The sequence below is a fragment of the Meleagris gallopavo genome, chromosome 16 (genome assembly GCF_905368555.1).
Source record: "Meleagris gallopavo chromosome 16, MGAL_WU_HG_1.1, whole genome shotgun sequence".
In the NCBI taxonomy this organism is placed as follows: domain Eukaryota; kingdom Metazoa; phylum Chordata; class Aves; order Galliformes; family Phasianidae; genus Meleagris; species Meleagris gallopavo.
Window position 1 is genome coordinate 2,609,778 of NC_139419.1, and position 17,043 is coordinate 2,626,820.

The 17,043-nt window shown below is 54.5% G+C and overlaps 1 protein-coding gene across 12 annotated transcripts in view; it reads left to right on the plus strand.

Moving 5' to 3' along the window:
- Window positions 1-9,544: 9,544 nt before the first annotated feature.
- The window catches only part of ELFN1 (extracellular leucine rich repeat and fibronectin type III domain containing 1), an 86,022-nt gene continuing 78,523 nt past the window's right edge, over window positions 9,545-17,043 (plus strand). For 9 of the 12 annotated variants that reach the window (XR_014886845.1, XM_085237762.1, XM_085237759.1 and 6 more), the window contains exon 1: window positions 9,551-9,707. The gene's annotated coding sequence lies outside the window, so the exon portion shown is untranslated. Of the gene's footprint in view, window positions 9,708-17,043 lie in introns of all 12 variants that reach the window. The other 3 variants (XR_014886846.1, XR_014886847.1, XM_085237766.1) reach the window with 3 other exon arrangements.

The window sequence follows — 17,043 nt, forward strand, 5'->3', positions numbered from 1 at the left end:
TTCAGGAAGGTGCCGTGAGCGGAGGGCTGGGAGGCATTTGGAGGCTGTGTCCAGGGCTGAGTTCTGCTGCTCCCATGACACTGACGGGGTGGCTGCACTCCCCTCCTGCTCCTCATCTCCCACCACCTCTCTCCTCTCCTCATTTTCATTTTGATTTCAGGATGATTCAGATCAGTTTGTGATATGTGGCCATCCTTCCATTACAGAAAAACAAACCCGACTGCGACATCTAGGCATTATTGGCTTAAGGCATGCACGAGTGTGTGTTTATTTGATCATTTTCATTCTTCTAATTCCCTCCTTCCCATTTTCCTTTCTCTCTTTATTACACTGCAGAGTTTGAAGGCCCTTGCAATAGGAATACACTTTCTAGGTAATATTTCTTGATAAAAACCATCATTTATTACCACTTCTCCCCACCAGTAAATGCCAGGCTCCCTCTTTCATTTGTTCTAAGCTCAGTTTAACATTTTTGCCGGTGAGACCAGGACAGAAACACATCAATCCAGGCTCAGATCCTTCCCTCCCATTCACCTAAATAGTTGATCCGAAAGTAGAGGTAGTGATGTCTATAGAAGACAACTGAGCTGTTGTTTACCATGCCATCGTTCTGAGGAAAAGCCTTTTCGGTTAAATACACAAAAATAACTAATGACATTAATATAAACACATACTTTAACTGCTGTTTAAAGCTGTCACTAGGTTAAAAAAAGGAGAGGGAAAAAAAAAAAAAAAAAGAATGGTGCCGCATCCCAAATGCACAATAATTATGTGGTAAATTTCTTTATTACAGGGTGTCAATCAGGGGGTGGTGGAGCTGGGAGTGGAAGCACTCTGCAGCTCTGCTGATGTTTGTTGCACAGCACCGAGCTGTTCTCCTCCCACACAGCTCCTGGAGGTCCGGGCACATGCTCCAGGTGAGCAAATTGGGTGCAGCATCAGCTCTTAGGGAAAGGGATGGTTCTGCCAATCGTCCATCCTGGCTGGAAGGAGAGCTCACAAATGCTCGTCCTGCCCACGTGCATCGCTAGGTGATGCTCAGTGCACCCCCAGCTCGGTGCCCAGGTGCTGCTTGCAGATGCTGTCACTGTTGGTGCTGGTCCTCCTGGCAAGGACAGCCACACACACACACACCAGCTGCACTCATCCCAGCCCCACGCTGCCTGGCAAACCATGGGATGCTCCCTAGAGTGGCCTGGACTCGTTCTGCAGACCCAGGGTCTCTGGAGGGGTTACTTAGGCACTGAGCCTGCAGAGCATGGGCTCTTCCATCAGTTGCTGCTCAAACACAAAGAGCCCCTCCTTCCCACCAGAGCTCTGCGCCCCATTAACCTGCCCTGTTCCAGGCCAGGAGCTGGAGAATGGATGCCAGCACCAAAGCCTCTGGGAAGCAGCAGGAAGCTGAGGAGTGCAGCATTTCCCACCTGGAAAAGGGCTTCTGTTCCATTCCTCCTGCTCTGCTACTACTGAGATGGTGGCTGCATCACTGCTGCTTCCTGCAGCTCCTGTGTTTCAGCAGCTCTCAGAGGGCATGATAGCAAATCGCCCTGGGAGCCGTCTGTGATAAAAAGTGCAATACAAACAGATAATATCATCATACTCCACTATTAACAGGCTTAAATCCCAAGGATGGGGAGAAGTTCCTGTGGAGAGCAGAGCTATCTCTCAACCACTTCTGCTGCAATTTAAAAGCACTCCCCAGCCTGGCAAGGCTAATTTCACATCTCTTCTTCTCCAGGGGATTGTTCTGAGTTTCTCCCAGTGTGAAGCCTGAGCCCTGTGTGACTGATGGTGTTCACTGCAGGGTTCTGGTTCTCACTGCCCCTATGAGGCAGGATGGAGGTGCCCGGCTGTGTCGCACTGTTGGGTCTGTGCCTTGCCCACCTCATCTCCCATCCTTCTGTGGGTCTCTGCAGCTGCTCGGGGGGGATGGTGTGAGCTGCCTCTTTACAATGGGATGGATGATGCCAGCTGTAATGCCCACAGCCTCGCAGGGAGGAATAGCTCATGGGCTGCACCTCATGGAGCAGATGTTGTGGTCTTTGACTGCTCTGTATGGGAGATTGTCATGGATGAAGGACCCATAAGGATTCTGGAGTCCAACTCCTGAATGGATGGAGGGAGAGAAGGGCTATCCTGAAGGAGGGGGCAGCAGGAGGACTGAGGAGCTGCAGCTGCTGCTATGGCCCTGTGGTGCCATCAGGAGAGTTGGACCAGCATCAGCCCCATCACTTGCTCTGGCACGAGCTGGGCCACAGTTCACATCCCATGGTTTCCGACTGCCTCGAAGTCCCTGCCTTTCCCTTTATCACTCCTTTCATGGCGGGGGCTTTTCCCCCACTCGATTCTGTTTCTCTGCTCATCTCCGGAGCAGACAAGGCAGGAAACGTATTTTCAATATATTAATTAGAACATCTTTGCAGCAGAACATCTGCATGGGAAGCGATAGATAGATCACCGAAGTGTGTGCGCGTGTGTGCGTGCAGCGCAGGCTTCCAGATAACGCATTGCTTTGCATAATGTATTCCAGCCAGCACAGCAATAATTTCCATAGCCTGTGATCTTCAAGTACGCGATTATAAATCTGCGACCCGGCTCCACGTGACCCAGTCGTTAGATTACTGCCAGATAAACCTCTCGGAGGTGCTGGAGGTTTGGGTCTCCATCAGCCCTGCCTCAATGGGCTCTGTGGGCTGAGACCAAACGCTCGGGTTGGTTCCATCCCACCGTGCCAAAGCCATTGGCTTTCTCAGATATTCGTCACTCTCAGCTATCTGGGGAGAGGACGGTGTTTGCCAGTGATGCTATTCAGTTTCCTGGTTGTACACTTCATGTAGGTTTAGCTTGGGAGATAATAAGATAAAAAAACCAGAGACATCCCAGTCAATAAAAGGAAACCTCAGAGGCTTTTTCCATCTTGCGTCTGTCATACTTTGTTGATATTTTAGCTGCAGAGCACTTGACAGCTGGTTGTAATACTCATTTCCTCCTTCGAGAGTATTAAATGACAAACATTTCATTTATCCCAGGGAGAACTCCCCAAGTGACCCTTGGAAGAGGCCCCTTTATAGCAGCTGCACCGAAGCAGGAGGAACTCGGAGCTCCCTCCACCTGAGAGTGATAAGTAATTTTGTCCACTTTTCATCCCCGTTACCTCTTTTCATCCACACATCACCTCCGTGCTGTCCATCCTGGTCACTGAGGGCCACAACCCACCGCTGGCATCCAGCAATGCCCCAGAGCAGCCCAGCATTGGGCACTGCTCCCCCGAGCACTGGTACAATTGGGAATGGCAATGTTAGCACTCCTTGGGACTCTGCCCGCCTGTTTAGCAGGTCAGGACGTTAAGGGGCTAATGGTTAATGTCATTAACCAATATCAGGCAAAAGCTCCCTTACCTGTGCCAAGGGCAGGCTGCTGCTCAAAGCAGCACAGTAATTATGTATAGCCCAAGTAATTATTTTTTTTTCACATCTCCTGGCAGGAGACGACCATTTGTGGGATGGGTTTAGCTACCTTCAGCAACACGCCTATGTCTTATTTATCCAGAACAATACGCTCAGCGTGATTTTTTTCTGTCTCCTTTTTCCTTCTAACATCATTTTCAGCCCACACTGCTTTTAATTCAGCAAGGCAAATCAAGATTTGGAAGGGAGGCTGGGAGGAAATCCTCCCAGCTCTCATTTACTGAGCAGAAAACCCCTTTTCCCTGGGGTCTATTGGTGTTGCTAGCAGCATGGGCAGCAGGCTCTGCCCTTTCCTAAGGGGGGTTGAGTCTCAGAGGAGGGATAACGCTCCTTGGCTGCTGGTTGTCAATGTGTGGCAGTGTCTCTCCATGGGATGCTCTTGCAGTTCGCAGCCTCTGAGTCCCGTGTTCCTCTTTACAGGCTGTGCTCAGCCAGCCCAGGGCAGCAGAATGGGGCTCCCTGCTGCGGGGATACGGGGGAAGGAAAGGCACGGAGTGACTCATCACTGAGCCGCCTCCCCACTATTCGTGTTTGCCTCTCGCTCTTTCCAGCCTTCAAATAAGGGAGGAACTGAGATGAAGGGAGGAACTGAGATGATGTCATTAATCCCCAATTTGGTAGGGTGGATATCTGGATTCACGGCCGGATTTCCAGTTTGTAAGCTTCACCCAGCTTACAGATTTTGGAGCCAGAGGCTTTAAGTACCAACAGCTGTGCCCTAACCTATCCTGCCTTGCTGCTTCACCCACACACTAAAGCAGTCCTCTGCTTTTTCCCCTTCTCCCTTTGGTTTGGGACACAAGTGACCCTAGCACAGCCCATCTCCCAGAGGCAATCAGACCATCCCACAGCCAGTTCCCTGGGCTGTGTTTTCTGTAGACATCTTGAAAATGCAGCTTGGAGATTCTGGCATGGTTTCCAATGCTGGATTTAGCACCCTGTGTTTGCTGCGGAGTTGCACAGCCTTGAAAGACAGGCATTATTATTTTGCATGGGGACAACCTATGGGCTGTTTAATACATGAGAGCTCACTCAAAGGTGTCCTTTCATTTACTGCTGCCGCCATCAGCAGCCTATAAAAGCTGAGGGTGCCTCAGGGAATCTTGTGTGAATGTGCTCACCTCCGTGGCAATCCCATGTCTCTGCATCACATCAGAGCATCACCAGATCTCCCCACACTGCCTTTCTCCCTTCTTCTTCCTCCTCCTCTAAGCCTATTTTGTTCTAACTATTGCAACAGATTTAGTTAAGGGGAAAGATACTGTTTAAAGCCCTTTAGTTTAAGGGATGCTCATTCGCTCTGCTCCAGCCTCAGGTGTGTTATCCAAATACGTGCAATCCTCCTCCATCTGTGGATGATTTTCCTTGTCAGTAGTTAGGGACAGCTGAGGCTGGGTGGGGTGAGGACTGATTGCCTACAATGGGAGAGGGGACAGCTGGGGGTATGTGCTGTAGGTGGGAGCCAGCCTTGGGGGGTTTCAGCTGGAAGAGATGAAGGGCTTTTGGGGCTGGGATTCGGGTGAAGCCTGAGCACACCCCACAGAATGGCTGTTATCCCTCTGGGTGCCCCACATACCCTCACACTGTGCCCTGCAATGTTCCCCCAGGCAATATTATGGGATATTCCACTGCATTAGCAAGTCCAACTTGTTTTTACTGCCCAGTGTCTCTCTATGTAATATTTCACTGTCTCACTGGCTATTATCCTGGCGGCACAAAGTCCCATTGAAATTCATGGTGCAAGTTGCCCATTTGTTTCCTTTGAGCTTTGCAGGGTTGTTCTGTGCAGCTTTATGCATATCATTTTTGCTATGCAAAGTGAGGGTAACGACTTTACCTGCTCGCTTTCAAATCACTGGATAAAGCCTGTCCCCATGCTGTAGACTGATTTTAAAGTTCTAGTGTTGGGGGAGGATGAATCAGAGCTCTTGGGGAGTGTGCAGTCTGATGCTCTGTTAATAAAAAGAAAGTCATGTTGCATCTACGTGTCCCCAGGGTAGGCGTGTGCTCCCTGTCAACCTTTCTTGCTAGGGTTTGTCTTCAGGGATGGCTCTGGCAAAGCCAAGCAGCTTCATCTCAATGACAGCCCTGGAGCAGCAATGCTTGTTTTGGCCGAAGCCACACATGAGCTTGAACCAGCCCTGCCTTTTAAGGGACAGATGAGGTCCCTCATGTATGACAAGGCAAAACTCCTTGAGCAAAGGGTCACTAGGAGTGTAGGAAACTGGAGGCACAACAACAAAGGAATGCTTTTGCTGTGAAGCCCTTCAGACCAGGGCTGGCTTGCCTCCATCACCATCCCACAAAAGGCTAAGCCTGGGGTACCAGTGACACACCTTTAGCATCCTAAAAGAGGCCCCAAGTGAGCAGCCACATGTGAAAGTAAAGAGTCACGATGTCTGTGCTGGGGTCTCTGCATAAACCAAAAGGGCAGGGAGAAACTTTTCTCTGCATCAGTGGTGTCTACAAGCCAAGAGTTATTCACCTAGGAGATTTGTGAGTAACACCAAACACACACATTGGAGAATTTCTCATTCTTTTCATGGACAATGCATGTATGAGAGGGAGGAAAAAGAAAAAAAAAAACCACTTTAAATAAGTTATTCGTTGTGAATAATTCTCTCTGTTTACTTGCTTGAAGGCCTTCAGGTGTAAGATGCTCTATAATCAGCACTACATCACCAGGGCATCCAGAGAGCCCAAAAGAAACCATCACAGATTTCAGCACTGGTGGGATGCATCCCGTGGGAGGAACCCAGCCTTTGATGCACTGATCCCAGAGCCACGGGGATGGAATCCGTTATGAGCTGTGGGGAGGCAGGCAGGGCAATGAGCATCACTGGATTAGGGCCCTTTCCTCCTGGGCCATGGGCTGCCAGAAACCCACTGTCCTCCATGTCGGTACTTTTCACTGATGTGAAATTGACTTTTTCAAAGTTTCAAAGACAAAAATGGAAATCAGAACAAATGGGAATCCATAAAAACGCATCCAAGCTGCCAAGTCTACAGCAGCTACAATTTGCAATGGATGAGATATTAACACCCTGAAAAATTGGGGTAATGATGTGCAGTAATATTTGTCATCACCAAGGCTGAGTACATTAAACAAAAACGTTCTGAAATACAGCTTCTGCCCGAGCCTGGAAACTCTTTCCCAGATGTAAATATCAGTGTTGTTTTCCAAGCGTTCCTTAAATACCATAAGGCCTTCCTCTACTTACAGCACTAACAGCCCGTAAAATGTCATTTTTTGTTTTCTAATTAGTCTGATGATTTTTAGATAGGATTTGACAACAACAGCTAAAAAGCATCTCAGCCTGAAAAAAATCCTCCCTGGGACGGTAAGTCACCCAGAGCTGCACCGGTGCACGGCGGAACTGCACGGCAGCTCCTCTGCACTGCAATGGGATGGAAATTCTGCTCTGCTCACCCCTGGGGCTGGGAATGCCAACTGCTGCAGGGACACGGTAGGAAAGGGGTGCCAGCCTTCCCACGGGGAGCTTCTCTCTCACTCATGGCCCATTTTGGATGGGAGCATGGAGTTTGGCTCTCACAATGGGTCCGTGCTGTAATGGGGCTCACAGGGAGGGTTTGGGTATTTGTGATGTGTAAGGGAGGTTGCTCGCCCAAGGTCAGACCGTTCAGAAGCACTGATGTCCTTCTCTAACTGAATCCCTCCTATTCTGCACAGACAAATGGAGCGCTGCCCAGTTTGCTGTTGGCCAGCGCTTCCCTTGCAGGTGATGCTACAAAAGGCAGCAGAGGAGCTCTGTTCCCATGCCTCCTCCACGTCACCGGGAGAAGCAGCCAATGCTTTATCAACCACCCTCTCTCTCCTTTACTGCTGGCTGAACTAGGTTAGGGCTTCTCAAACCTGCTGTGTCAGTCTTCTGCTGGTAGAGGGGAACAGCCAGCACGTCTGTCCTGACCCCAGACACCTTTATCACAGCATCTGAGCAAGGCTACATCTTTTACTCCTTCCTACTTTTAATAACATTATCAATGTCTGGTTTGGATTTTTACTAAATATAGGGCTAGAGGCTGGGGTGGCATCAGTTCCTCCCAGACAAATTGGAACGGCCTGTTTAGAAGAACCTATACTTACTTCTTTTATTTGCTTATCTTGGTTCATGAAGTTGTTTGATTGCCTGCTGTTGTTCCACCTCTGTTTGGCCTGGCAGCCCATACAGATGGTGCTGCTTTAAAGCCTGCCCCTGATCCATGGGTGAGCCTGGTGATTTAGGGCAGCTCTCCCAAATCAGCCCTGGGTAGCTGAGCTGTATACTAGGGGATGCAAAGAGCCTTGAGCAAACCATCCCTCTCTGCTGAGCTCCATGGGTGAGGAGAACCTGGAATGGAGCACAGCATTGGTGGCATCCTTGTCCCTTGCAGGTGCTTCTCCCTCCAGCAGCAGGAAAGGGAGATGGAACAGCTCACTGATGCTCAAGAGCATTCAGCAAAGGCAGAGAAGGGATGGAACCTCTTACCTCCGTTCTCCAAGGAAGGTGCCAGAACCCACAGAGTCCTCCTGCCTATTTCATCTCACTGCCTGCAACCTGCCCATGTATTTATTCATTTCAAGCAATTGCAAGAGGATCCTCTGACTTCAGGGCACGAGCCCATGAGGCATGCAAGAAATGGGTTATCCCTCCTCCAGGGACTCGATGATCCTTACAGGTACCTTCCAACTCAAGATATTCTATGATCCTATGATTCATGGATGGAGAAACTTTAAGAATGAGTCCAGTTGGTTAGCAGGGAAGGGAACGAGGACAAGGAAGAGGAAAAGAAAAGGAGAAGGGAAATGGGAAAGAGAAGAACCCCAGAGCAACCAGCTCACACAGAAACCAAGCCCTGCAGCTTCCCCAGCAGGTCAGAGGCCATGCCAGGGCTGCAGAGCAGCTGATGTGCTCCTCCTGCCCCAGCCTCTCCACCACACAGGGCTTCCACCTGCATTTCAGTCAGTGCTTCCCCAGGGTGTTTGCCCAAATGCAGTGGTGTGCCATGCCAGGTTGCCAGCTACTGTTTGGAGAGAGGCCACGGCCTGTTTGCCGGCTGTCTTCCAGTTCTGTTACTCCATGCTTCAGGTTTTTGGCTGCATTTTGTTGTTGTTGTTGCTATTAAGATGAAAGGAGTGACATTTCTTTCCTGCACCCACCTTCTCCTTCTCCACTGCCACGTCCCTGCAGAGCTGCACAAAAGACTTGCTGGGTTTTGGGGACGCTCTGGGATGCCATGAAGCACAGTGCTAGGAGAGAGGGAAAAGCACTTTTATTCCAGAGGCAGGCACACTTCAATCACACTGAAGTTTCGTGTTGTGCTGCTGAAAAAGAATTAAAAGAGGCCCTGTGAGTACAGGATGGCCATCTCTGGGGCAGGGCACTGTGTGGGGAGGGCTGAACATGGAGCACACTGGCTGCAACCAGGGCTTGGGGAACCTGAGGTGCACCAGGAGACGTGAGCAGGTGTTTTGCCGCAGCATCATTGCTGCCCCAGCCGCACCTGCCTGCATACCCCCTGCTGCCCCCCACCTGATTAGGCTCAGCTGGAGCCACTCCGACCCCACAGAGGGTCAGGATTGGTGCGAAGGACAGCTGCCACACACGGACATGTTCACACGTGGTCCTACAGACTCACAGGCTGCTGCTTGCACACCTACGTACACACAGGTCTCACTGGCACACCTACACGCAGATAGCCCAGCACGCACACACACACACAGCCCTCTGCTTCCCCCGCTGCCAGCCCGGCTCTCCGTGCCAAGCCGCTTATCGCTCCGTGCGGTGACCGCCCGGCAGCTCCGAGCCCAGGTGCGCTACCCTGAACCGAACCGAACCACACCGAGCCGCGGCATACCGAACCAAACCGGACCGGATCGCGCTAGGCCGAACCGAACCGCTCCGCGCCGCGGTCCTCGCCCGGGTCCCCGCCGAGCCGATCCGAGCCGTGCCGGGCGGGTCCGCGCCGAGCCGCTGGGAGACCCCCGGGCCTGGCAGAGCTGCCCGGCGCCGCCTGCACGGGCAGGGCTCTCCGCCTGACGCAGTGAGGAGCTGCAGCCCTGCTCTTCTCGGAGGCCGACTCCAGCGCTGGGATTTGCTCGGCTCCGGCTGCGTTTCCCTGCCCGCCTCCCGCTCCCGGCCCGCCCGCCTGGAGGGGCGCGGGGAGCCGCAGCCGCGGGTGTGCCCGCCGCCCCTCACCGCGCCTCGGGGCTGTGCGCGTCGCCGACCGCCGCCGGAGCAGGTAGGTGCCCCTTCAACCGTCATCCCCCGACTCCCCCGGCCCCGGTTCGGGCCGAGCCCCCCCGCCCCTGCCCCGCCCCGGCGCCCGCAGAACCGCGGGTGCCCGCGGAGCCCCCGGTGGCCGCTCCGTGTCGCCAAACTTTTCGCCGCTGCGAGCCGAGGCTGGGACTCGGGCGAGGGATGCTTCGGGACTGGGAGCGGAGAGCCCTCCCCGCCGCGATCGGGAGGTCCCCGGGTTTGGCTGGAGCCACTCTTGATCCTCCGTGCCCCCGCGTAGCGGGGAGAGATCGGGCCCGGAGCGCGCTGAGGAGCCCCGCCGTGTGCCCTTCTCCCCCCCCCTCGTCGGGGTACCCCGCCTCGAGGTCATCTCAGCGCTGTGGGAGCGGCCCGGGGAGTCCCTGCCGCAAACGGTACCTGCGGGAAGCCGAACCCCCCAGGTGACCCCATCCCCCGGGGTGAGTGGGGTGGGGGCTACGGGAGGGCCGCTGCCGGCTCTGCATCCCCCCCGGCCCCGCCGAGCGCTTCTACGTTCCCACGCCGGCAGTTCTGATCTGCCTCCCCTCATGCTCTTTCGTTCAGCGGCTATTTCCGTCCTCCAGAAACGCGCTGCACATCGAGATTTAATTAAAGAAAATTAGTAGAGGGGGGGTGGTGGTGATTGGATGGGGGGATCGCGTGCATCCTGGGCTGCTCCCGGCCCTGCGTCCCCGCCCGGCCCCATCGCGGTGCGGCTCGGGGAACGGGTGTGAGTTTGAGTCGATGTCGCTCGTTTGAGACGAAAAAAAAAAAGAAAAAGGTGGGGGATCGGGAACGTGCTCCCGCCCGGTGGATCTGTAGCAGTTTTAATTATAATGACAGATGTTGCTGTAAAGTTCCGTCTCAGTTTCCAAATTCAAGCGAAGCCCAAAGGACGGGGGCACTCGCCAGTCGGCAGAGCCGCGCTGAACAGCAGCCGGAGTTGCCAAAGAATTTTCTTGATTGCATTTTAATGAAGAGCAGATAACGACCTGGAGCGGGGCGGCGTGGCGGGGGATCCCCATGGGACTTGCTCCCATCCCCCCCCCAGGGCCACACCTGAGTCCTTGGGACCGGGGATGCGATACAGTGGTGGGGGCTCCCAGCCCGTGCGGGCTCTGAGGGGAGGGGGAAGGCGATGCAGAGCTGGGAGCGCACCCACCCGTCGGGGCCGCCCCTCTCTGCTCAGCTAGCTAGAAAAAACCCCTTCTCCTCTCACAGCCCCGTCCGTGCACATGGGGGCGTGGGGGGAACAGCGGCGCTGCCCACACCACACTGCGATTTGCAACCCCTGGGAAAGCCCAGCGGAGGCGGGGGGGCGATATCAACAGGCTCCCCCGGGGCAGGGCAGCCCCGCACGCCGCTCAGCCTCCTGCCGCCAGCTCCGTGCGTGCCGCTGCCGCTTCGCACGGTATTAAATATTTAGAAGTTTGCAGTGGTGAATACAGCGATCGTTAATAGAAATGGATGGCAGCGTTTCCAAAAGGGGATGGCAGCGCCTGTGGAAACGGGCACTGCTCAGAGGGGAGCGGGCGAGGCCCTTCGCGGAGCGTTTGGGGCGATTTCACCCCAAATTAATGGTTTGTCGCTCCGGCAGCGCCCAGACCCCCGTGCTGCCTTCGCATTTCCCATGATATCTTCAGGGGGAAAAAAGAAATAAAAGCAGATCTGTCCTCCCTGCCTGGCTGAAAATAAAGCCAGTGCCTGTGCAGAGGGGAGGCGATTCGCCTGAAGTTTAGCACCTAAATCACCCCCGGCACCTCCCCAGCCGTTGTGTGCAGGCAGCGAGGGGCAGCGGGCAGCAGGATGCTCGGGGGGTGGGGGAGGAACGGGTCCTCAGCCCCTCTGAAGCGCAGTGGGAGAGGAGCGATGGGGAGGAGGAAGCTTTGCACGGTGTACCCCGCAGGGCAGAGGGGTGACCCCGGGGGAGCAGTGCTCGCCCCCCTCCCCAACTCCCCCCGCGCCCGGTTCAACCGCTCCGGGCTTGAGTCAGCTCTTCGTGCTTCGCGTGGATCGGTGTGCGGCGGGTACAGATGTAGCGGGGATGCAGAGTGCGGTGCCGAACGGGTTGGGGCGAGAAGGGAGACGCGGAGAAGACGAGGGGGTCCCGAGGGTGCAGCCCACCCGCTCCCACTCCTCCTCCGCGGCGACGGACAGCGGCGCGGCGTGGGTTGGGCAGCGTGGAGAGCCTCGCGGGCGCTCCGACGCCGCGGTGATGGGCGCCGGAGAAAGCTCGTGTCCCCCAAAGAGGGTCGGTGCCCACGCCCCCTCATCCCCACCCCGCACTGAGGGATGCTCCCACGACCTGGTCTGCCCACGCGTGTCCCGGCCCGGCCGCCCCCCGGGGTTGGGGCAGCGCCGCTCTGTGACAGCAGAAAGTGGCTGGAAAGGGGCGAGGCGTCACACGCTCTGCCTCCGGGAGGCAGGGAAACGCTGAGGGACCGATGGGAAGGCATGAATGAATGAATCTCCATAAAGAGCCCCAAGCAGCAGGGAAGGGGAGAGAGGAGGAGGAGGAAGGAGGAGAGGAAGAGCCGGAGCGGGGTAGCAGCAGACGCGATGCCGGCAGGTAAGGAGGTGCCGGCAGCCGCGCTACTCTGTGGTGCCGGCAGGTTGGGGGTCTCAGTCCGAGGGGGGCAGGAGCCACCGGGACCCCACGGGGGTTTTGGGGCTTGATGCGGTGTTTTCTTTCTCGTTTCCCTCCAAAACGTGGGATTCCTCAAACTTCCCAGCGCTATCGCCCCGCGTCCTGAGGCCCCGGGGAGGGGGGGGTCCTCGGCTGAGCCCCTTCCCCGGGGCAGCCCCCACCGCGCTCGGGACGGCGGCAGCTCCCTGCGGAGACGCGCCGGCGGCCGCAGCTGTCCCGCACCGCACCGGGGGGAGCCGTGGGGCTGCTCCGAGCCGGGCCCTGCACCCCCCGCAGCGATGTACCGACCGCCTCCATCCACCCCCCAGGAGGACGTCCAGCTCCGGACCCCCTTGCTTTAGAGGGGCTGCTCTGCGGATCTCCTCGCTTTCGGTCCCCCCTCCCCACCACGTCCCTGCTCTGTTATGTAAGGTGCGTGGAGCCAGCGGTACCGCGGGCCGAAGCTCCGGGATTTCACCTAAGGAAACCCAGAGCCGAGCCCGGCCCCGGCTGCCTGCCCTGTTCTCCGCTGCCTTCTCCCTGTATGCTGCAGGGACAGTGCAGGTGCATGGCCAGGGAACAACTTTGCACACACACGCTCACACCGTGCATGCTTCCACGCCCTGCAGCTTTGCCTCTTGCACACGTCTGCCCCTTCAACGTGTGTAACGCTCGCCATGCACACCTGCACAGTTTGTTACAGAAGGGTGATGCATGCCAGAGGCATTTGCACGCCGCAGGGCTCCCACCCCATCAGCACCGCAGGCCCGGAAGGCGGCTCTGCAGCTCCCACAGCTTTCCCCTCCTAGCTGAGGTGCCCTGAATGGAGATCAATAATGCCTTTCTGATTGGCTTCAATTCCCCATTCCAAGTAGTCACTGCATTAGGACTTGATTTTTCTCCCCTTTGACTCCCAGCCAGATTAGATTGTGAATTTGGCTGATTTCATGCAACTGGGGGAGGGAAGAGTCATACAGCAAGAGAGAGAACTGAAATATCCTATAGGATCCCCTGGAGAGGAGAGAAATCAGGTCTAGATAAGAGCCTGTTCTCCCCGTCTGGCTAATGCTTTCCTGTTTGATGATCAGAAAACACCAGATCCATCCTCTCGCTGGGACGGCTTACCTGCCTGTGAAAGGTCGGGCTTTTGGCTTGGTAAAGGTACAGGGGTTATTATTCTTATGAGCTACGGGTTATTTGTTTCAGTTCTCCCGTCCTATGCTAAATATAAGATCGCACGGTGTGTGCAAACAGAAAGATGAGTTCGGCGCTTCGGAGCGGTCAGAGCTGAGCTCCAGCCGTGGTGCTGGGATCAGGGCAGCTGGGATCGAGATGGGACTGTGCCCAGGGAGAGCCTGCTGCCCATTTGCAAAGGCTCATCCCCCACTGGGAAATCTGAGGGAGTATTTCTCAGTGCTTATTTTCTGTGTCAGCAAAGCCCCGTGTCTCTCTGGACACAGCGATCCTTTAGGGTTTGGCAGTGGGGCTGTCAGGAGAAGCACAGGAACTCAGCAGCACCCGCAGACCTCAATTGCCAGCACTCGGCTGCAAACTGGCGTTTCCCTCAGGCGTGGTGACAACCTGGGATTACTCAGCAAAGGGCACCAGGAGCAGAGGGGCTCACAGAGAGCTGCTGCAGGAGGGGAGGACGCTGGCAGCTGGGTGCAGGTGGGCTGAGCTGTCTGTGGGTCTGGGGATGTAAAAGGGTGTGCGTCCCCGAGAGGTGTTTTGTGTGAGCTCGTGGGGGAAAAAGCGGGTTTGATTGTTATTATTTGTTATTTTCTTTGGTGTTCTGATCGTAGTTGTCTGGGAAGAGGTTGAGAGGGTGCGATACCAAGGCAGCAATGGGGCAGAGTGGAGGAGACTGGCGGAGGGGAGAGGACCGGGACGGGGCTCTGCGGGATGCCCGTGGGGCTGTGCATGGCCCCACGCTGCAGGTGAGCAAGGAGGCAGAGCTGTGGCAGCAGGAGGGCTGTGGGGGCCTCGAGCTGAAGGGGCTGAAGTAGAGACCCCGTATCCTGTACACCCTTAAGAGAGTGTTGGTTGCAATAAGAAAGAACACAAATAATGCACTGGGTGCAGCTCGGCTGCTGAAGCGGTGAATATATGTATGGCCCACGGGTCCCGGAGACATCCTTGTAACAGGAATAAATAATAAGAATTATTTGGGAAAGGGGCCCTATGGGCAAAGGGTCCTCTTACCTCAGGTGTTGGGGCAGAGGGGTCTGGAGGAGGTGGCCCCTTGGGGGCAGGGTCAGTCCATGGCAGGGAGCTGCAGGGACACAGGAAGGGGCTGGGAGGTGGGAATGGAGTTGGTGAAGTTTGGACAGCAGAAAGCTGTATGCATCTAAACCAAACAGACTAGAGAGAAAATCTCTAATATATATATATATATATATATTTTTTTTTTTTTTTTCCTCCCTCATTACAGCATTTCTTCAGGAGCTGGGCAAGGGCATTCTCTGAAGCTCTATATTTTTAAATCAGCAGGAATAAGTGTATGGAAATGTATGTGTTTTCCTCTATCAGCTGCAATCAGCTTTTAACTTTATTACAGTGAGTGCAGAGTTTTTGTGGGCCAAGCCCATTCATTGGATTTAATGGAGTTAAACTGCAGGCAGATTTGGCAACTAGTTTCCGTGTATGTCTTTGTGCAATGGACAGGCAGAGATAATAAAATTTTACACTTTATATGGTATCTCTTAGGGAGAAGTCTTCCAATGTGCTTTACAAACAGCATGTGTGCTTTGCTCCGATATACGCTGATACCCAACTGTGAGGCGCTTCAGTGCTGCTGCTTCTCCCTTCCTTGGTGTGACGTGTGTGAACTCAGATATGCCCACCGCGTTTTCACATTCCTTCCTTGCAAACGTCTGAAGCCATTTCTTTCCTTTGGCTATACTGCTCTGTAGATCCCATTGGGAACCTAGGGCTAGTGAGCTGTGAGGGCTCGGGGGAGGGAGGGTGATGCATGTGATGCCTTTGCTAAGTGCCCACTGCACTCACGGCTGGGACAGCTCCACGAGGCTGCATCCCAGCACCTGCCATGGGCACGGATGTCTGCACAGCCTATGGAGCCGGGGTTTCCCTCTCCCTGGGTGCTGTTTCCCTGTTTGCAGTGGCTGTTGACCACTGGAGGGGAAAGCGGCTGGAGGGCTGAACTCATCCATTATGTGGCTCTGACTTATCGCACAACCATCGCTGCCCCATGCGGAGCTCATGGGTGTGTAGGGCTGGGGAGAGGCGACAGCGATACGGGATAAACACCGAACAGCGGTGAGCGACAAGGACATAAATCTGGGGATTCTGGTGACGTGAAAACAAATGGCAAGTAGTGAGGCATGAGACATATGTGATGTCAAAAGAGTCCTATAACGTGTTTATAACCCTGCTCAGGATTTGCCGGGGCTTCTAAATAATGCATTAATTCAATTACGCATTCTTAATTAGTGTTTGCTCAAATTGGAGCAACATCATCAATTTGCTTTTGCTGCCTCTTATTTTTATTTTTGCTTGTTTTGTGGATTTCAGTTGATTCTTTCCCCTCTGCTTTGAGCCGGGTAGCACAGCTGCATGCTCACACCACGAGCCGCAGCCTCTCTGGTTCTGCTCTCTGCTATGAATAGTTCTGCGCTCGCAAGCTGCGCGGCGCTGACCCGGCCCCATCATTGGAGGAAGAGGCAGAAAAAGGGACCCAGGTGCAAAGCTGAGCAGCGTTTGGGGCAGGATCTGGCCTTGGGATGTAATGTAGGGATGCTCCAAGCAGGGGGATTACTTCTTGCATGGAACAGTGCGTTTTCCTCCTAGCAGATCAGGGAGGCCAACACGAGCCTGCTCTCCCCACACCACGCTTCCCAGCAGCAGAGGAGCACTCGTCCTAAGCTGGCAGTGCACAGGTTGGGCTTTTTCCTCCCCCTTCCCTGTTTCTTCCTGTTAAAAAATCCTTTGCTTCCCTTCCCCACCCTCTGCCCACGCTCTCCTCACTCGGAGGCGAGCGGTGCCATCTCGAAAGCCCCATTCATCACCGCCCGCTCGTGAGGCTCGCAGCCGCCGCTCAATTGATGGACTGCGGCGGTGAGTGAATTTAAAATCATTACGTTCCTGAGACAGCTCTTAAATATGACAAGATGAAAATCAAATCTGAAGGAAGCCCTGAGAAGGGGTGTCTCCAGCCAAGGAATCCTTTGTGACCGTGGGGGCTGTCTGGGGCTGGGGGAGACCCCACTGACCACTCTGTGCCCGTAGGGTGGGAGTGGACAGGTGGAGAATTAAGGAGAAATATTTTACCTCACTAAGATGAGTGTTGTATAAAGCTGTCTGCCTAATGCTTTGCATGAATTAACGAGCTGATTGATTAGGGAAGGCTTGCAGCAGTCAGGTGAGGGAGATGGTTCTAGTCCTCCTGTTACAGACGGGGGTGAGGATTAGGGCTTCCAAGCTTCTCACATTAGTGAACGCTATGATTAAGACATCTGCCTGTGTCTTGTTTCCCTGATTGATTGATCTGATTTCTGGATGCTTTTTGGTGTTGGAGCAGCTGTGAGCGCTCTGTGGCTGATCTCAGCCCCGCGGAGACTCAGCTGGGGATCCCATCTCTGCTGTGAGCTCAATCTTCCAGCGTGTTTGTGGCAAAACCCAGCAGCCTGCGCTTGGCTGTGGTGTTTGTAAGTGACAATCTCACCTCCTGCCGCTGGAT